General features: G+C 39.9%; 1 protein-coding gene across 1 annotated transcript in view; it reads right to left on the bottom strand.

Annotated features, from left to right (window-relative positions):
- Positions 1 to 4,871, bottom strand: part of TRAK2 (trafficking kinesin protein 2) — a 94,093-nt gene that overhangs the window by 68,609 nt on the left and 20,613 nt on the right. The window lies entirely within an intron of this gene.

The raw sequence follows: 4,871 nt of genomic DNA on the forward strand, positions 1-4,871 counted from the left end.
CACCCCCCCGCCCCAGGGACTATCCAGAGTCATTTTTTGGTGTCCATTGATGTAACACATTAAACCTATATACACAGAAAATAAACATGCTCGCAATAACAATAATTGAGTTGAAAACGACCATCTGTTGGTGATCAGCAGAGCTGAATCCCTTGCTCTGGAGCATGCACTGTTTCTATCCAAGGAGGTCATAAATTTACAAGTTTAAGCAGAAAAATTTGTGAGTCAAAAGATTTATAAGAAAGTTAATCTCAGGGCAACCCAGTAGCACAGTGGTTAAGCTCAGTGCCCAGGGAGCCAGATACCACATGACCAACAGAAGCTGGGATCCCAGTTGGTGGCTTGAAAAACATGCCAGTCCCTTGTGTGTATATGCCCAACATCCTGACAAGATGGAGACATGGAGGAAAAAGGACTGCGGCATGACCACACCCCGTGGAGTGGGGGGTGCTTTCTCTATCTTCCTGTGGCAAGCACACATACTCTCTGGGCACACACCCCAGCCAATGAAAGGACAAGGCTTTCTGCCCTATACTTTTTTTTTTTTTTTTTAAGCTTTTTGCCAAACAGCATGTATGCTCCCCAGAAAGAGACCGAGAGAGAAAGTAAGAAATCACCCACCATGGGGGATGGTCACACCACAATCTCTTTTCTATTCTCCTGGGATTTTAGGCACACACATACTTGTGCCTGCCAGGTCTGGGACTTGAACCTCAGTTGGCTATGTGGAATAGGAGTCCACCACTTTAACTACCATACCACTTGCTACCCCCACTGCCCTATATTTTTAAAGTTGTAATTTTAGGAGTTACTTGGAATTTGGCATTTTAGTTGAAGATAGTAAGCCTGATACTTTGTTTACAGAAGATAATTCATTTATACTCTTGGAAGTATTCCAGCCCAAGCTACTGAAGTGGAAAGAGATACTGTTTCTTTTTACTTTCCTCAAAAAATACTGAATAGCATAAAAAAAAAAAAAAGATGAATGCTGCTGAATACATGTGATTCATCAGGACCTTCAAATCACTAAGAGCTAAGTCCTGCTGAGAAGTCAAAACCACCACACAACACTGAAAGTTTTCCAGGCAAGGAACCACTTGGGAGTCAATGATTAACTTTACCAAAAAGCAGTATATTATACAACCTTGGTTGCACATTCCATACTTTACTTTTAATAAGCATTAGCCAAATACTCCCAAAACAAAAGGATATTACAGACTTCTCCAACAAAGCAAGGTCTAGTCATTATCACAAACCATTGTTTCGTATTTCACATCTATACCACAAAATACAATGAGAATTATCAAAAATACAACCCCAATTAAATGTGAAATTATGCTTTAATACCTACTAATTAAGTTACAGAAGCAAAGCTTTAAAATAAATGTTAAAAGATATCATCTTAAAGTGGTCAAATAATTAAATTTTACTCATATAGAAAATAAACATATCCAGTGTACTAAATATGGCATCTAATAAAGGTTACCATTACCTGAGGCTTTTAATTTCAAGTTCTTAGTGCTACAATAGTAAACATGTTAGTAGATGTGTTTCTCTTTTCCATTTGATTTTACAATGTGTTTCATAATTGTTATTCAAAGGTTAAATAGCACCTTTGTTTTGTAATGGACCATGAAATGGCATTTATTCTCAATGACTTTTCATGAGTTCTTCATGTTCCCTGATTAGCTATATTAAAACTGAGAAGTCTACTTAGATAACGTTCCCTCTGTGCCTCAGCTTCCTCATGACAGAAATGAGGACAATAATAGTACCTATCTTACAGTTATGTGAGTTAAATGAGTAAATATTTATAAAATATATGTAACAGTACTTAGCATTATTTACGTATTACATATAATTAGAAAGTTAAAAGCTAAGGAGGTAGGATCATAAATTATACACAATACCATTTCCTGTCACCTGGTCATTTAGATGTAGACTTAGAAGACAGGACTCAGGTCAGTTCCTACTCTTCCACACTGCTAACAGCTCTAACTCTCAAGAAGTGCACACACTTATAAAAAAGCATGGCTAGAGGCCAGCAGAGGGCATAGTTGTTATGTTGCTGGACTCCCACATGGCTGACTATGGTTCAAGTCCCAGAATGGTGGCTTGAAAATCACAATGGGCGCATGTGTGTGCATGCCCAAGATCCTTGGAGGAAAAAGGATTGTGGTGTGGCCATCCCCTAGGGGGTGATTTCTCACTTTCCTTCTCACTGTCTCTGTCTTTTTCTCTCTCTTTCAAGCAAGCACACACACCTTAAGGCAAAAACCTCTTTTAAAAGCATGGCTAATAGAGTCTCCTCTGGAACTGCAACCTAGCAATAATGCAGAAGCTTTAACAATTATTCATATCTAAGGTAATCCTTTTTTTCAACTAACCACTGGTCGTGGAGAAGCTCTCACCCACAAAAAGTTCCCCAATAAACAGCCCATGTTGGAACAGGTGATAGGACATCTACTGGAAATGCTGGAGTCATGTGAGAAGGCGTGGGTTTGGATCCTGGGTCCACCTAAACACGTAGGGCATGCCTGGGATCCTGGTTAGCTAGAAGGGTGGCAGAGGCGGACTGCTGCATGGTAAAACTCTGTTAAGGATACCTCTCTCTCTCTCTATGAACATAAATATTTAAACTTAAAAAAAGAAAAAGAAGAAAAAAAAAAAAAGACCCATAGTGTAGACTAGTACAGTCATTCAAAGGACTCATCTGGAGCTGGATAGTGGCACCATGGTAAAACACGACACTCTGCAAAGCAGACCCACGTGGCAAAGTTCTGGGTCCGTGTGTCGAAACCTCCCTAAACCACAGGGCATGCGTATGCCCATGACCCATGGCTAGTTGAAGCTGGGGTGGACATCGAGATCCCGTTGAATGCTGTTTCTTTGTTTCTGTCTCTCTGCTCTTCACACTCATGGGAGAAATAAATAAATAAGTTTTCAAAGGAATCATCCATACTTGGTCAAATACATACCCCAAGACCCCACAATTCTGCTCCTGCGTATTATCTATCCCAAAGAAATGCTTATAGCAGCCCATAAAGACGTATGAGATTGTTTCTGCTGCACTGCTTGTGACGGTAAGGTGAGGGCTACTCCCTAGAAAGTACATAGGTACAGTGTGGTAGACAGACACCATGCAGCCGCATAGCACTAGAAATATACTGCTGGGTGAGCAAAGCAAGAAGCAAAAAGAGATACTACAATGCTATTTATGTATATTAAATATTTTCTATATTACACTTGTAAAACATATTAAAACCCTTGCCTTTTTGGGAAAGAAAAGGGGGAATTTAGACCAAGGTATGAGGATAAAATGGAAAATGTTTTAAAAACCTATGAAAATCCCACTGTTCTCTTGATAGTCTACTTACCATTTAATCATTATTGCATTCCTTTAATATTTACAGTCTGTACTTGTGCCTGGACAAAGAAACATTTCCTGGAGTCAATGCATACCACTAAATCTGTAATCTTAGCAATGTGAACCACAGAGGCACAGTTCCTGACAATATCTTAAAGTCCATGTTACTTTCATGTGTAATTAGGTTTCAACTAAGGAAATGGTAAAAAAAAAAAGTCAATGTTTCCAGGTGTTTGGATACAACACCTGGTAAAAGTTTCTAAAGGAAAAATGTTCAAGTTCAAAGATGACAACAGTTTACAAGTAATGCGTAATAAGCTATATTCTTTTTTTTTTTTTGGAGAGGATTTTTTTGCTATAGGGCGCGTGCACTCGCCAGACAGACAGAGAGAGACACAGAGACAGAAAGCGAGAAGTCACCCCCCAGGGGGGATGGTCACGCCGCAATCCCTTCTCCTCCATTCTCCTCTCGGGATCCTGGTCATGCACGCACACACGCCTGGCGTGAGTTTTAAGCCACCGGGTCCGGGACGCAAACCGCGGTCGACTACGTGGGAGTCGAGCGACATAGCCATTACGCTAACTGCTGGTTCCCATAAGCTATATTCTTTAAACAAACCTCTTTCTCATCCAATGACAATTAGTAGCAAGCTACTCTAGAAATGTTCATCTAGTTTCTCTCTCTTTAAAAGACACAAAGCACAGAATGCACATATGCACATTTGTTGCTCATTACACATAAAACAAAATGTTCATTTTAAAATTCAGGGAGTATATAAATATAAAGAATCAGATGAAAGTTACTTATGCTTTTTCACCATGCTTTGCCAGAAGACAGAATGCCAACATGCTATTTAGCAGCCTACTCATTTTTCTTTTACATCAAAATATCATCAATCTTTGTCATCATTTTAATGACTACGCAGTATTCAGATATACAACCATAACACAGATTGTTTCCATCAGTGAATTTCTAACAATTAACAGGTTATTTACCCACTTCAAAACTCAAGCAAGCTTTAATGTAAAAAGCTAGGTATTAAATATTTTAGGCTTTGAAACCAGTGAAGGTTTCTGCTTAATAAAGTCTTTGCTGTTGTCCCTCTTTAGCCCTGTAAAAATGTAAACACCATTCTTAGCTTACAGGATGGGCTTATAGACTTGGCTATAAAGTTTGCTGCCTCTGATGTACTAAGACATGGTATTTTTGCAGTGCAGAATAAAAGACAACAAGGACTCCAAACTCTTAATGGAAAGTGTGCAATGGCCCAATCACAGTAGTGTAGTTTGGATTCCGCTGCTTGGCGACGAAATCCACACGGGAACCTGGACCTATGCTAAAAAGTTGGTCACAGTGGTGCATGCCTGTAGTTCCAGCTGCTCAGGAGTCTGAGGCAAGAGAATCTTGAGCTCACAGCCAGAGAAGGCAACACAGAGAGACCCGTCTGACAGGAGAGCCAGGCATGGTGACGTGCTTCACTGATCCCAGCTACTTAGAATGCCG

Source organism: Tupaia chinensis, unplaced genomic scaffold (assembly GCF_000334495.1).
Source record: "Tupaia chinensis unplaced genomic scaffold, TupChi_1.0 Scaffold000361_2, whole genome shotgun sequence".
Lineage (NCBI taxonomy): Eukaryota > Metazoa > Chordata > Mammalia > Scandentia > Tupaiidae > Tupaia > Tupaia belangeri.